This window comes from Anomaloglossus baeobatrachus, chromosome 2, assembly GCF_048569485.1.
Source record: "Anomaloglossus baeobatrachus isolate aAnoBae1 chromosome 2, aAnoBae1.hap1, whole genome shotgun sequence".
Classification (NCBI taxonomy): domain Eukaryota; kingdom Metazoa; phylum Chordata; class Amphibia; order Anura; family Aromobatidae; genus Anomaloglossus; species Anomaloglossus baeobatrachus.
Genome location: NC_134354.1, coordinates 475,267,181 through 475,284,661, shown reverse-complemented (window position 1 = coordinate 475,284,661; position 17,481 = coordinate 475,267,181). Strand labels below are relative to the sequence as shown.

Sequence of the window (17,481 nt, the reverse complement as noted above, 5' to 3'; positions counted from 1 at the left end):
GGGTAAATGTTTATTCATGCTATTCGGAAACTCATTTCATTTAATTCTCTGTTATTTGTGGACCCATATTTTCTATGTCAATCATGAATAAAGATGAATTCCTTAGCCTAAAACGTCCCTTACATGCTGTTTTATGAAGTGTGCGCACGTGTGCGTATTGCATGCATTTACGCTGAGTCTAGCACTGCAACGTAACTGCATGCATCCAGAACACAATCTATGAAGATTGTGCATAATTCATCTGCATGTTGCATTTGAGAGCGCAGCGATTTGGATGCTGAAATTTTGATCCAAATCGCTGCGTTCAAAAATGCAGCATGTCACGTCTTTCATGAGATTTGGATGCTGCTCCCACTGTATGGGAGAGGCAGCATCCCGAGCGCATGAAATCAACATTTTTTTTCTGCAGAAACACTGCATCCATTACGCAGTGTTTCTGCAGCGATTTGAATCGCACATGTGCTGACAAATCACTGCAGAATTTTCTGCAGTGACAAGACGCAACGTGCGCACATGCCCTTAAAAGGGAGCCTGTCAGGTCCAATATGCACCCAGAATCATGAGCAGTTCTGGGTGCACATTGCTAATCCCTGCCTAACCGTCCCGGTATACACTAGCATAGATAAAGGGATCTTTAGAAAAAAAAATTCTAAAGATTCTTTATCATATGCTAATGAGGCCAGGGACTAGTTGCAAGGGCGTTAGTTCCTGAGCTCATTCCGCCCTCTTAGCATGGCAGCATGTGCAGAGGGGTGTGCTAACATGCTATTCAATGCAGCATCACCAGCGGTGCCGCACATACCTGTGTCCACTGTCACCGCTGATCTGAATATCTGGCACTTCCGGAAGTGCTAGAACTTTGGATTAGCGAGGACAGTGGACACCTGTACACGCGTAACTACTGATGACGCTGAATTCAATAGCATGTTAGCATGTCCCTGTGGGCATGCTACCATGCTAAGAGGGCAGAATGAGTGCAGGAACTAACGCCCTTGCAACTAATCCCTGCGCTCATTAGCATATCATAAAAGATCTTTAGAAATACTTTTTCTAAAGATCTCTTTATCTATGCTACTAGATACAGGGACGGTTAGTCAGGGATTAGCAATATGCACGCAGAATTGCTCGTGGCTCTGGGTGCATATTCCACCTGACAGTTTTTTGGGTTTTTTTTGTTTTTTTTTTTATAATTAAAGGGGTTGTCGCCCACCAGTGTCCTAGTTGTCTCTTCTGGCTCAGATGGAATGGCACTGCTGCAGCCAAAAAAATGCCACTGACAAGCTGTAGTGGCCCCATGATGTCCACAGCCAAACAGGAGGCGAATAGGCGAGTGGGGATCAGGGGCAAGAGTTCTATTACAAAGTTGCTTACTTTCATGTGTACTATTGATTTATGAAATAAAAATGAAAAATAATGGTTATGCTTTAATGGATCACAAAGCAGTATACTATAGAATAAGGTCTAGCAATGTTTCCCTGAACTATTCATAACAAAAATGTCAATTAAAAAAAAAGTGTCAGCTCCAAACCTTGGCATCATTGTAAGAAATAGAAGTAGATATGTCCTATTTGTTTTACTGATCTCAACAAACTAGGGGAGGTTCTGGGGGAGAATTTCCTCTGAATTTCAAGACAAAGTAATGACGTGGCGCATGATAGTAACTATCTAATATCACTCAGAATAGTACCACAGTGAATCATCACTAAGTAAGCGGGCTAAAGGCTGGTGCCCTGCCCAAGATACTTATCCATCATCATTGCAAAACAACATGTCAGCACACATGACAGGTGTCAGAATTTATATTTTAGGAACTGTAGGCAATTTATATCCACAATTTTCAGTTTTGCATCTCTTTTCTAGACAAGCTATTTTTAAATAAAAAATAGTCCCAATAGCGAGCTTTGTAAAATACAGTACCAGTCAAAAGTTGGATACACCTGTTCATGCAATGGTTTTCCATGTTTTTATTGGAATGAGCACAATATAAGATTCAGACTGAATTCAGAGGAGTCCCTTCCCACAGACAAATCGTGGGACAAGAGTCAAGGAGTCTGGGGTCAAATACCAGGAGAGTACATCAAAAGCAAAAAAGAGTCAGACAAAAAGAATGGTCAGAAGGAAAAGTCCAGAATCAGGCAGCAAAAGGTCAGAATATGTCAATTACAAAAGAAGAAATCCAAACAAATAGTCAAAAGGGAAAGTTCAGGGTCGGGCAACAAAGTTCAGAATAATGGTATGTGCATAAGATCAGGACTCGCTGCATCCTGGACGCAGTGGGTCCTAATCTACGGGGCCGCAAATCTGCTCTACATGGGAACGCAGTAAACCGCAGCTGTCAGTGCCCACGATCAGGGTTCCGTGTGCTGCGGTCTCTCACTTGTGTTCTCCCTAGGAAGGCTGTATGCGACTCCGCAGCAAACAATTGACGTGCTGCGGTCTGGAAAGCTGCTCCGCAGGTCAGTGTTTGCTGCGGAAAAAACAATACCATGCTTAGTATCAAAAAAATCTATAGATCAAAAAAAAAAAAAAAATGGCGAGCTTAAGGGTTAATGCCCCATAATAGCACACTCTGAAAAACAAGTGAAAAACAGGAGAAAGAACAGAGTATAGTGCAAAAATAAATTTTATTGTAGGAACTGGCACAAGAAAAAAAAAGGGGCATAGTAGTCCATGGACCAAGATGCAATACAAAATATACAAATGCAATAAAATAGTACAATCACTATTACCAAGGGTAATAGGACCCAGCTTAAATACCTTTGTACACTTTAGCTGAAACCACTCCCACAGGTTTTCCCAAAGGTGCTCACTCACATGATATCTATTCCTCCCCTCTGCTCTAGAATAATGTTGCGTCGCTAGCGACGAATCAGGAGTTGCTACATCCATCACTGAAGAACAGAGGCTAGGACTATACAGTAAAACAAAAAACATGGTATACATTTATTTGAATTGGTCTACCTACTGTTTATAGAATTCACTGTATGGCCATCATTGGGATCTGTAAAATATACGTACATTATCTTTTTATGACGTATGAATTCTACAGATGCCATACTAACCTAACCTATGGGTTAAAGAGGCCTCTTTAGGCATTATCACATGCGCCATTTAGCATATACACCTGGAGCAATTCCTAGGGCCTTAGATTATTATACTGGTGTTTCACTAGAAAATGCAGTTAAGGTCACAAAACAATGAAATTCCTCACCGATTTACCATTTATTTTGTTATACGCTAAATAAAGGCGGAAGTAAAAAATTTATATACAGAAAGATTTGTTTTTCACTTGAGCTTTTTCTGCCTACATTCTACAACTTTTAGTTCCAATGTTACCACTGTCACTAGGTTATATCTGCAAAATCTCAGAACTACAGGAACTACAGCATTCTTCTCTTCAACATGGACATTGTAAAAGCTGACATTTTTCCTGAAAATGGGTAGCGCAATTCTAAAAATAGCCAATATTTACTTTATTTAATTTCAACACCATAACTGTCACGATGAAAGAAAAAAGGATACAGAGAAAGCTAAATCTATTGTACAGAGAACTGTATATCTTACAAGCAGTAATATTTTATGAATGAGTAGTCATTTGTTCTGGACATTCTTTTATTCTCTGTAGAGATGAAGTGATAAAACTATTATTCATGTTACTGCGGAATAGTTGATACAAGCACAGCCAGCCATTTTGGAGGCTATAGAGAGCCTCCTTTTTCTTAAAGGGGTGGTTCACCCATATTTTTTATTGTCTGGTTCGATATTATATTGAGAAACAATATTTCGCTCAAATATCTTGCGTTGGCAATAGTGCCTGTGAGGCGCTATTGCAGACCGCTGCTCCCCGTCCAGTGATGTCACCGTCAAGTGCCGCACACGTCACATCCGTGCAGCCGGCTGCTTTCTGAGCCCATCTGCTCCCCCTCCCTCCTCCCTTAAATCAGGAGCTGGTTTGGATAGTGGTGTCTACCCAAATCATCGGATACAACTTTGCTTAACAACGGATTTTATTTGATTTTAATCTTGCTTGAATAATAAATAATAATAATAATAATAATAATAATAATAATAATAATAATAATAATAATAATAATAATAATAATAATAATAAAAAATAATCTCATGGTTGTGGTTTATAAATGATTTAGTGACAAAATTTATAATTGGTGGAGGAAGGTTGAACTAGACGGACCTGGGTCTTTTTTCAACCTATGTAACTATATAATAAAATTTGAGATTTGATATATTGTGCTAGAGTTGGGTTTTCCCAGACAGACAAATTGCACTTTACAATATCAATGATCTTTTGAGCTTAGAAAAAAAGACATACCCCTCCCTAATTGTCTTTTCTCACTTTTACAGTAACGATATGTAGATACCATACAGCAGTTTTGGCACCTACAGGTAGTAAGATCTTATCCTGATTGTTATCTTTTTAAGATGAACTACAACAAAATGGCAGCCCAGACATGCACACTGTATCCAAAGTAAGGTTTTTATTATAAAAAGGCAGTTTGACCAAGGAAGAAGCCATCTGGCAAAACCCAGGGTCAAGCAAGGACTGGCATACTGTGTCTTTTTATCGATTTTAGATTTTTGAGCTTGTATTTCAACTATTGTTTTGTGAGCATAATAAAAGCCTTACTCTGGATGAAATATACCTAGCTGGGATGTTTTGATGCGACCTAAAAAAAAATCGAAAGTAGAAAAATATTAATATTGAAAAGATGTCCAATGTACATAAAAAGATACTGCAAGTGTAGTGAGGTGAAACAATCCAGGAGGTTTTTTGGATATGGAAGGAATTAGGCCATGTGCACACGTTGAGTATTTGGTGAGTTTTTAACCTCACTATTTATAAGCCAAAACCAAGATAGGAACAATCAGAGGAGAAGTATAATAGCTACACGTGCACCACTCCTATTTTTCTTACACACTCCTGGTTTTGACATGCACATGGTGGTCTTAGGCCCTTTTCAAACATCCATGTTTAAGCAGGTGAAAGCCAGACACATCGGTATGGTCACATGTGTGACACGTACCAGAGAAAACACGGGTCTTTGAAATAAAAAGATTTTCTATATTCACCTGTATCCAGCGCTGTTTTTCGGCTCTGCTGTCTCCTGCTCCTGACACACGCTCATTATATTCATTGATTATTCACCGCAGTGAGGACCTGGAGCATCGAGAGAACAGCATCAGGGACAGCATCACCGGTGACAGGTGAGCAAGGTGTGTGTGTGTGTGTGTGTGTGTGTGTGTGTGTGTGTGTGTGTGTGTGTGTGTGTGTGTGTGTGTGTGTGTGTGTGTGTGTGTGTGTGTGTGTGTGTGTGTGTGTGTGTGTGTGTGTGTGTGTGTGCAGTGACATGCAGGAGGTCATTGGAGTTCCCAATGAACTCTGATAACAACCTGATGATATCCCCGCACTACAGTGAGTGTCACCACAGTGATTTCACGGGTTCACCAGAGTTTATTGGGAAGGAACTTCAATGACCTCCTGGACGTCACTGCACACACAATGGTTGCTCAATACACACCTGTCACCGCTGCCCCGCTATGCTGTCATCACAATGCTCCGGCTTCCAGCTCCTCACTGCGGTGAATAATCAATGAATATAATGAGCGGGGGTCAGAAGCAGGAGGCATACACAAGATAATTGTCAACCAAACTCAGTTTGCTAGGGATCAAGCAACTAATAAGTATGTGATGGTCCGCACTTTTGCATTGACTTGCACCATCAAGGGAGAGGAACAACTTGTGGTTATTGTTTTACTCACGTCTTTCTAATAGCAATATTTGCTTTAAATTTATTTGTAGAAGGTAACTGATGTAAAAAAAAAAAAAAAAAACAAAAAACAAACACTGTTAACCTGCAAATATGGGTTTATTTGCCATAAATTTGCAGGTTAACGGCATTGTAAAACAGTTTGGCTGCCGCACTGAAAGCCCAGCCACCAGGAGAAAATTAAATTTATTCCTCTCGGCAATTTCGGGCTTTCAGTCATAGAATCACAGAGCAGTTTCAATCACCACTCAGGATACATTGAGTGGCACTTCGACTTTGCATTGCATCAGTACACCCATATCGGCACTATTGCAGTCCCCTGAAGCTACATCACATAGGAGCATGAAGAGCACACAATTCGGGCCAACGGCCGGACTAAACCTCTGGTCCAAACCGTTAGTCAGGCAAGAGCACCAGCCCCCCAGCAACCTAAAGTCAGATGTCTGAGGAGCAATGCGGCCCTGAAAAAGCAAGATGAGAACAAAGCCTTAAAGTTTAAAAAAGAGTGATCTTAACTTGTGTTTCAATACTAGGAAGCGTTTTGGATCATTAGTAAATTCAGATCCCGCCAGTGACCTCGTCATATGTAATCTGTGCAAAAAAAAACCAAAACACACCACTCCAGCATTTATTTTTGTACTGAAGCACGGGAGTGGTGCCACTATTCTAAGTTCCCTGCACGGAGTCTCATACTTGCCAACTGCGGTCTTCATCTTTCATTGGCACCACTCCATTTGGTCTCCAACAATTTGTGAAATTCTGGATTGCTCCAGTGTTTACTGGGCTAAGTCACAACTCAATGTAAGTCTATGAGAGCCAGAACAAGGCATTGACAGCTTGTGATCATTACCTCTGACTTCCGATACAGGTAAATATATATCTTTGTACCGTGTTAGCCAGTAGAGAAAAAAAATTGTTTAAAAGAACTGAAGTCCTCAGTGGTTGATACCTTTTTAATGGCTAACTGAAAAGATGGTAATAATAGCAAGCTTTCCAGACTACGCAGGTCTCTTCATCAGGCATGGTAAAGATACCTGGGTAGTCTGGAAAGCTTGCAATTATTACCATCTTTTCAGTTAGCCATTAAAAAGGTATCAACCACTGAGGACTTCAGTTCTTTTAAACAATTTTTTATCTCTGACTTCTGGTCAGTCATCTGTTGTGGTGACAAGATGGCGGATCGAGACCAGAGTGGCACCAGGAAGAGCTGAAGACAGCAAGACACACTGGTGCAATGAAAGAATCTGCAGGAGTGGTGTTTTAACGACTTCACTCCAAGCCTGTTTTCACCTGCCTGACCAGATGTAAAATTTTACAATTCTGATTTTTTGTTTTTTGCTATGCTGTTCCGTATATGGTAAAAGTGATGACAGCTTTATACTTTGAGTCAATACGATTACAGCAATACCACATTTATAGTTTATTTTATGTTTTGCAAAATAACTTATTTAGGGAAAAATAAATAAATAAAGAAATAAATAGGTTTGCATCACTATAAAGATTTATTTTTCTTCTGATGGAGCGGTTTCACGGCTTGCTTTTTGGACAATATGTTTTCAGCTGTACCATTTGTATTTACATTTGTTTTTAGTTGCGTTTTATTACCTTTTTGATTGTTTTTTGTTTACATAAAACCACCTGTCACTTTTTTTTTTTTTTTCTTTTAATAGTGTTCACTGAAGCGGTTAAATAGTGTGACAGTTGCATAGGTCGGGTTGTTCCTCATATGGCTCCTGTGCCCCGTGCTATTGCCATGAAATACCTATACATAATTGGTCAGGAACCCCCATGAAACCATGATAGTTATGTCAAATGTCGTGAAGGAGTTAAACAAAGTTTACAAAAGCAAGTGTGGTATGTTGTCAGTAGTGATGAGCGAGCACTACCATGTTCGGGTGCTCGGTACTTGTAACGAGCAGTTGAATGTTCAGATGGGCACGACTCTAGTACCTTAGTATGAGGGAAATCAATGGGATACTCGAGCATTTTTCCGGGAAATCTTTCAGAGAAATGCCCCAAGTCCCTCACTGACTTCCATTATACTTTAGTCGCACCGATCCAAGCATCCAACTGCTCGTAACAAGTACCCGAAAATGGTAGTCATCACTGGTAGTCTGAATAAACACGTCATAAAGCCACTGCACAAAAATCAGAAGCAAGCACTATTCCAGATCAAACAGATTTCATATTAAAAGGCAGCACATTTGCCTACTCTGTCAGTATAAACAAAGTCCATATAGCCCCTTTAAAAATTACACCTATGGGCATGAACCACTTGATGGGGCATATGAGAGTCGCACACTCCTGATTCATTTATGGAGCATTGTGCCGAAACTGAAATCTCATCAAAATATGCTAATATAAGGGAGACAGCCTGAGGCATCACACTGATATCCCACTGCTATGTCATGGAGATAGCCCAGGAGGTCACGCAGATAACCTACTGCTGCCACCAAAATAACACAAACAGCACTCCACTGCCTCCAATCATCAGGACAATACGCGACTGATGGATGAGATGATGGCAACTTTCACTACTATACGATTATGTATACACACAAATCCAACGCATGGATTATAATATATTTTTATTTGCATCACACACACACACACACACACACACACACACACACACACACTTCAGTAAGGTCACTGCCAAGACCCAGAATAACGGCAAGAAAACTGCCACCAATCATTTATACAGCAAACATACAATATCTATTGTACATTTTTATAACAGAAATGGCTCAGATTGTAGAGGGAAGCGTTCCTTGAAAAAATAAAATTAAAAAAAATTGAACAATACTACATAGATCTGTATGTCCTTACATTGAACAAAGGCGTCAACTCGAAATCTGTATGTAACGGACAGTCACTCCCACATACCTTCCCCTTAGTGACCGGAGATGGGCTGGTCATAAGATGCATCTCTGGTCTTTAGAAAATTGTGATCCCCAACTTTCAGGATATCTTCGCCCCTGGAGCACTCAGGTGGTAGATTTTAATGTCATATTTCCCATCATGATTTTACCTTTCCATTTCTCAGTACATGATGATAGCTAACAAGGCTCAGTGCATTGTTCTGTTCACTGATTTCATCTACCTCACTAGTGACTTTAAACACCTATATGCCTGAGCCTCATCTGCAACTAGTGATCGCTGCAGGCAAGCTAGTGCTTTCAATCAGCTGTGAGGGAAGCAATGCATTAAAATTTTTATAATCCATCCATCCATCCATACATCCATCCGTGGAAGCAGCAATGGACCAAAGTCTTTTGGCCACAGGAAGAGTGCATCAATTAACCTAATAATTAAACTTCAGGGAATTAGAGGCTGAACACTAAATATGCAATTTTTATAGGGGCAATATATCCCCTAGAATGCTATCCCTTACTTTTGTCTCACTTTATTAATTACATAAGTATAAAAATAGTTATATAAAATATTAAAAGGAGGAGTGATTATATTACAATAAATATATATGGGGGACAACTGACAGTTCAAAGCAATGGTTTTAAAAAAAAATAAAAATCATAAAATGAGTAATAATTTGCATTGTGATGGTACCTATTACCAAAATACTGTGATAAATACATTAAGCTGTAAATAAGAATCACAACCCAATCCATAAGTAAATTCATATAAAGTGAATTGCTTTAATAATGTCATTAAGTGGAAAATTAATAGTTTGATTAAGTCCCTATAATTTGATTGTTTTTAAGAATGAAAAGAAGGCCAGTCAAATTGAATGCAAGGCACTAATTTATAATATAATAAGAATGGCAATTGGGAATATGATGTACTTTTTAGAAATAGATCAATTCCTGAGCCAATACCTGTGACAAATTTATCACATAGTATGTACCGTAATAGTGTGTTCTAGGCACATTATTGAACTGATTTCTGGGGGGAAAACAAAAAAAAAAAATCTCAACTGTGACTATTGGAATATGACGATGCCTCTTTTAATATACCAACATTTTTAAGCTGATCATATAACTTACAAAGTGAACTGTTATTGCATATTGTTGGTATAGTCATTACTGTAGGTGACCACACCATCTATACACATTACATTTGGCTCGAGGGCGTACTGCTGCCTTTATAAGCGTGTAAGGCAGTTTTGACGGAGAAACTCCCTTTAAGATGAATGCTTGACAAGTTCCTACAGATTTGCTTACACATAAATCTGAAGATGATTTCTTAACGATTTGTAGGAGAAATACCTTAATCTCAAACAGTGTGAAAGAAAAGATGTGTAAAAAAAAAGCAGAATATTTGAAAGGAAAATTGTAAACTTAGGGACACGTTCCCTTCTGACTAGGTGGCCAGTGTTTTGGCTGCATAGCAATAGCAATGATTTTTATGTTGCCATGATCAATTAAAAAGACAACAAATATGCATTTTATTGCTTAGAAAGGTTTACTGCATTCACATTGAGTAAATATCACTATGATCACTCGGAATCCTGATTACTCATCAGTGTAAAGGGATCTTTAACCAGAACAAGGTTTCCAACTGTTATTAATATGCCACAAAAGGGGGGGGGGTGGATTCATACACACTGGATTGGTTTTAGATAGGATTATGTATGGCTTTTTGTACCTGGTTGATGTGATATCCTGTTTGGAGGGAATCTGTCAGCAGGTTTTTGTTATGTAATCTGAAGACCACATGAGCTGGGGTTGAGATACTGATTTCAGAGGTGTCACATATTAGGCTGTGCACTTTTTCAGTACAGTGGGTATTTTATCTTCAAGAGTTTATCACTGCCAAACTATCTGCCCACCTGCATACTGGTCCAACCATGTCCCCATCAGCTTACTGTCTGTAGATAATGTACATAAAATCACAGATGTGGGCTGGGGTTCGCTTTCTGAGCTCTGCTACATGCTACAACTAAAATCTTCCTACATTATGCTGCTCTCAGATGAGGTAGCAAAACTTGGTGACCGATTCCCTTTAATTATATTAGCTCTACAACTGGCATGACTGCACACAATTTTGTCTATATGATTTTTCACTAAATTGCTCAAGCAAATAAAATGAAAATTGAGATTGTATTAAGGGGGCTTTACACGCTGCGACATCGCTAATGCGAACTCGTTGGGGTCACGGAATTGGTGACGCACATCCGGCCGCATTAGCAATGCCGTTGCGTGTGACACCGATGAGCGATTTTGCATCGTTGCAATAACGTGCAAAAATCGCTCATCGGTGACATGGGGGTCCATTCTCAAAAATTAGTTACTGCAGCAGTAACGAGGTTGTTCCTCGTTCCTGCGGCAGCACACATCGCTCCGTGTGACGCCGCAGGAACGAGGAAGCTCTTCTTACATGCCTCCCGGCTGCAATGCGGAAGGGAGGAGGTGGGCGAGATGTTACGTCCCGCTCATCTCCACCCCTCCGCTTCTATTGGGCGGCGGTACAGTGATGCAGCTGTGACGCCGCACGGACCGCCCCCTTAGAAAGGAGGCGGTTCGCCGGTCACAGCGACGTTGCCGGGCAGGTAAGTATGTGTGACGGGTCTGGGCGATGTTGTGCGGCACAGGCAGCGATTTGCCCGTGTCGCGCAACAGATGGGGGCGGGTACCCACGCTAGCGATATCGGGACCGATATCGCAGCGTGTAAAGTAGCCTTTACTCAGCCCTCACATTCAAGGCTCGTACGTTCTCATTCCCTCCATACAAATGCGACGTATTCTGTACTCATGAGAACATGAAATATGAAAAAGATGAACCCATTGTTTGAAAGAAAATGCTCACTTCAATATGGAAGCCACCTATGAACAAAATGAATTACGGTAGATCACAAATTGGCAATACCAAACATGTGACACTACAGTACTTCAGCACGGAAGGAAATCCACGGCACTGACTTTAAAGAGTGCTTTACACGCTGCGACATCGCTAACGATATATCGTCGGGATCACGTCGTTAGTGACATCGCAGCGTGTGACACCAAGGAGCGACGATCAACGATCGCAAAAACGTCAAAAATCGTTGATTGTTAACACGTTTCTCATTTTCATAATATCGTTGGTGTTGCATGCTGCTCGTTTTTCGTTGGTCCAGCGGCATCACACATCGCTATGTGTGACACCGCAGGATCAACGCACATCTCTTTATTCGCGTCCACCGGCATTGAGGAAGGAAGGAGGTGGGCGGGATTTTCCGCCCACTCATCTCCGCCCCTCCGCTTCTATTGGACGGCTGCAGTGTGACGTCGCTGTGATGCCGCACGAACCGCCCCCTTAGAAAGGAGGCGGTTCACCAGCCACAGCGACATCGCAGGGAAGGTAAGTCCGTGTGACGGCTGTAAGCGATGTGCGCCACGGACAGCGATTTGCCCATGACGCACAGACGGGGGCGGGTACGCTCGCTAGCGATATCAATAGAGATATCGCAGAGTGTAAGGTGCCCTTAAGTCTGCACTTTGTCCTTCCCTCCCTCCACTCCTGCCTTGGCCTTCATTGAGAGGTGAATTTTACTATGGCATAATAAAAAGATTTTATTCACTGGAAGAGAGTGCCGTGAATGTCCTTCCATGCTTAAGTACCTTTGTTTCCGCATGATCTGGGGGCATTTTTCGCTGACCACCACTGTGATTCCAATTGGTTTAGAGCTGGATCCTTGGCTTATGGTGTGCCGTCCATGTGTGAGTGAATAGTGCCAGGTGAGCAGTTTTTCATTTTTTCCATTATATGACACTATAGTACAGTTTTTCCCCACGGCAAGGCTCGGGAGGGAAAGAGCACCATTTCATTTTTGGAGCATAGATTTTCCTACAATAGGTTGTAGACTCCATTTGCAGAGCCACCAAGTGCCAGAACAGCAGAAACCCGCTCCAGTGACCAGATTATGACGATTACGCCTATTTTGGAATTCATCTATGGGTGTAGCGACGAGTTTTTCTCTGCAAGCATACCTATGAAGTCAAACAGTGAATATTTCAGAAATTCAGAATACAATTGAGCCCCTGTAGTATTCAGTATATTGTATCCAGCTCGTGCTTCTGGGAACACATACCTGGTAAATTAAGCGCACTCTCACCACTACAACAATGCCAAACATGTGGCCGTAAACTGTGGTTTAAGGCCGGGTACACATATACGGCTTTTCGTCGGTTTGACAGATGCGGTGCACGCCAGTAAAGTGTATACAGTACACTGGCAGCGCAACAAGCGCCGGTCACATGCCGGCGAAAAGCCGGATATGTGTACCCGGCCTAAATTGTGGAACAAAAACTTGTGCACAAAAAAAAAAAAATGTGCACAAAACTTTGTGACCACAATTTTGTGCATGCTTAAAAAGGCGAGTAAACAGGACACCGCTCGCTGCATCACAGGCCAGACGGAAGTTCACAGTGACTCCCACTGCCACATTAGTGGATCTTCTGTTAGAAAGTTTGTCTGAATTACATAAACCTCAATGTACGTGCTCCGTGTAGAGCGCAGGATATATGTGAAGCAAGCCTTACTGCAATCTTTGGGAAGCAGAATTAACAAATCAATAGTTGTTATGAGTGAGCACTACCATGCTTCATACTTTTTTTTTTTTTTTTTACTTAGTCCCTATGTGGGGCATTCACTTATTAGTCTGATCGCTGGTATCCATTGCAATTGACTATTAATGTCAGTGCGGTACCGACATAACGCCTGTTAGACTATGCTGCTAGCATTGTCTAATAGGCCACCATAGCAGGTAACCTGGAGGTGATTATAACGCAGGAATCCTGATTGGGTAGGAGAGGAAGCTATCACGCAGAGCTCTTGGCAGTGATCATGCGGGCACTGCTCCTGTTTCCAGTGATCATCATGATGCAAGTCCACTTCATAAGTTGTGAACCCCAATTCGACCTGCCAAACTTGCATCAAGAGGTTGTGAAGGTGTTAATGAATCAGTTTCTCAGACACATTTGTTTCTGGAATACTGAAAAGTACAGTCATCAAGAAAAAAAAAAAATAAAGTGTTTAAAATAGTTAGCTGTGGTAGATCATTTTATATTTATTCCATGAGCTGTGTAATAATTAGAAGAAAGCAGTTAAAATTGTTGTCCTCCACCAGGAAAACGGATTACACAAACACCACAGTATACAGCAACGTTTCCTCTTTTTCTATTTCAGTAGCAGAAACCTTCAATGTCTGAAGGTAAAAGACAACAATGTAGCAACAATGAAGGAAGTTACAAGCAAGTGTTACAAACCGATAACTTACAATAATGCAAGTTAATGGAAACTATTACATAATGTACCAACTCTACAAAGTCTATGCCGAAATTCTTTGGATAATCTTCATTTATTGGAAGTAAATATGTTATATTGTATTACACATTTTCTGTGTACACACTTTTCAAACTCATGTGCTCAAGATCTATTGTGGTATGCTAAAAATTTTGCATGATCGTATTTCCATAAAATACTAGCATTTAGCAGATCTAAAATGTTCTAACTGCAAATACTATTGTCTATTAAGAACATTCTGCTTCTCGAAACTACTAGTTTGTTCTACATACAGAGAGCATTCACATTTTATAAAGTTCTAGATCAGGGGTCCCCAATCTGTGGCTCACGGGTTCCTGATGTGTGGCTCATGGATGTCTGCCAGCTAGGTGCATTTGCACCAGATCTTGCAAACACCCATGAAGAATAGGTCCTAGATGGTGACATTTGAGAATAACACCTCGCAGAAGAGCAGATCTGAATGGAGGGAAGAACCCCTGGATATTGGTATACTGCCTCGGCGTAGGGATTTATGTGGAAAAGTTTTGGCTGTCACTATACTGGTAACTGGGTCTCTTGGTGTCACTATTGTGTGGCTCGCGATCCTCAGAGCTGAATGTGGCTCGCTAGGCCAGAAAGGTTGGGGACCACTGTACTAGATAGCAGCGACTGTGCCTGCTATTACATCTATATGTGCCGTTAAACGATTAAATGAGCACTGCGGTAACTTCAATAACTGATCAGTGGGGTGGCAAGAATCAGACATCCACGATTTAACATTGATGGACTATCCTCAAAAATGCCATCAATATTCCAGTCCCAGAGAACCCATGTAACACAATTAAAAGGGAACCTATCACCACTTTTTTGGCCTATAAGCTGCGTCCACCACCACTGGGCTCTTATATACAGCATTCTAACATGCTGTATATAAGAGCCCAGGCCGGGGGTATAACATAAAAACACTTTATAATACTGACCTAGAAGGTCACTCGTGTGCACAACAGTCGGATGTGTGGCGCCGTTCTCCGGGACAGATGCCTCCCCTTTCTGCGATCTTTGTCTTCCTTATTCTGAAGCCGTGGTGCATGACGCATCTACGTCATACACACTCGCCGGTCCTGCGCAGGCGCGTTACAATACTTTGAGCAGGGCAGATCAAAGTGCACCTGCGCAGGATCTCAATGCCGACACATGTGTATAACGTAGACGCGTAATGTACCGCGGCTTCAGAATAAGGAAGACCAAGATGGCCGAAAGGGGAGGCGCCGGTCCCAGAGAACGATGCCACTCAACCGACTGTTGTGCACCAGAGTAACCTTCTAGGGGAATATTATAAAGTGGGGTTTTTTTTTTTTATGTTCTACACAGCGGCCTGGGTTCTTATATACAGCATGTTAGAATACTGTATATAAGAGCCCAGTGGTGGTGGCCGCAGCTTATATGCCAAAAAAGTGGTGACAGGTTCCCTTTAAAGTGAACCTGTCATCAGAAATTTAGCTATAAAGCTAAAAGTTCCCCCCTCTGCAGCTCCTGGGCTGCATTCTAGGAAGCTTCCTATAGTTTTTGTGGCCCCTTTTATTCCAAAATAAATACTTTACAAACTTGTACCTTTTCGTATGCAAATTTCTTAAATCTTCCATGGGGGCGGGCTGCCTGATGTACGTTGCTGTCCTCCTGCCGATCTACGCCGCCCCCGAACGCCGAATTTGAAACCTCAGGACGCCGCCCCTGGGCGCCCGTGGTCCCGCGCATGCGCTGTGCTACTGTAGCGGTGCCGTGCACTGCGTGCACGTGTGACCGCTGGTGACGCTTTTGCGCGGGCACCGACTGCTCCGTCCGCTCCTCCCATCTATTTCCTGCTGCTGAGCAGGATGGGAAGGAGGTGACGTTCGGTCATCTGGCCAGCGAGCGCTTGCGCAGAACGCTGGAGGAAGAGGGGAAAGTGCGGTCACGAGGTTATGGGCGGCACTTGCTGATTACACTCACAGCGCCGCCCATAACCTCGTGCCCGCGCAAAGTGTCACTAGCGGTCACACGTGCACGGCACCGCTACAGTAGCACAGCGCATGCGCGGGACCACGGGCGCCCAGGGGCGGCGTCCTGAGGTTTCAAATTCAGCGTTCGGGGGCGGCGTAGATCGGCAGGAGGACAGCAACGTACATCAGGCAGCCTGCCCCCATGGAAGATTTAAGAAATTTGCATACGAAAAAGGTACAAGTTTGTAAAGTATTTATTTTGGAATAAAAAGGGGCCACAAAAACTATACGAAGCTTACTAGAATGCAGCCCAGGAGCTGCAGAGGGGGGGGGGGGGGGGACGTTTAGCTTTATAGCTACATTTCTGATGACAGGTTCCCTTTAAGTCATTTGGGGTTTTTCAGCAAATAGGCTGTACGCAGAATAGCGGCGTAAAAGGGACAGCTAGTGGCAAGGTACAAGATCAATAATGCGGTGTGTCATGATTTACCTTGATTAATAACATGATAAAAGTGACATACTGCAGACATTTTAAAATATTTATTTCATGACACAGCTTGTAGCATGAATCTTGAAAAAAAAAAAAAAATAATGCCTCTTTGTCATCCAGAAATGCTCTTCAGCTAGATTGCTTATTCTTTGCTCATTCATATATGATAAACTGGTTTGGCGAGTATGCGGTCATTAAACTAACAAAAATGTTTTTCTTCCACTACCTGTATTGACAAAACATTTCGGTGGAACAGAAAATCCTTAGAACTGCTGTACGAAGAAAACATCTCATGGTTGCAATATCTATGGCTTCATTAACACTGAATATATTCTACAACCCATAATATTCTTAGAATACTTACTCCGACATAATTAGTTTAGGTTTCTGATTCAAACTGTTTCTTACAGACTAAAGTGCCCCAATGGGCTCAATATTCCCACCCCCTCTAGCCATTCTATATGTGATATGGTGGGAGGAGGCCTACATCTTTATTATAACATATAGCACGGTACGGCCGATATGTGGAGGATGATGTGGCAACGTGTCAGCCGTATCGGAGTACATCGCATACCTAAATTCTAATAATTACTTAATATTACTGGGATTGACAAGTAAGACAAATTTTTGGTCATGACCAGGTATGGAATGACCCATAAGTGTAAAGTATCTGCTTCACCATTTACAAAAAGATAACTCTGGCAACACTATCTTACAATCTACTTGCCATATGCTGCAGCAGCATACGAATGCCATTCCCTATGAGGAACTTAGAAAGGGCAACACGGTGGCTCAGTGGTTAGAACTACAGTCTTGCAACGCTGGGGTCCTGGATTCAATGCCCACCGTGTTTGGAGTTTGGAAGGAAACCAGAGGAAACCTATTTAGAGGGAATTTAGATTGTGAGCTCCAATGGGGACAAGGATGTTCACATCTGCAAAGCACTGCGGAATGAATAGTGCTATACGAGTACAATAAATAAAATAGACACATTTGCTCATAT

General features: G+C 41.8%; 1 protein-coding gene across 1 annotated transcript in view; it reads right to left on the bottom strand.

Annotated features, from left to right (window-relative positions):
* The window catches only part of ATP2A3 (ATPase sarcoplasmic/endoplasmic reticulum Ca2+ transporting 3), a 302,766-nt gene that overhangs the window by 204,304 nt on the left and 80,981 nt on the right, over positions 1 to 17,481 (bottom strand). The window lies entirely within an intron of this gene.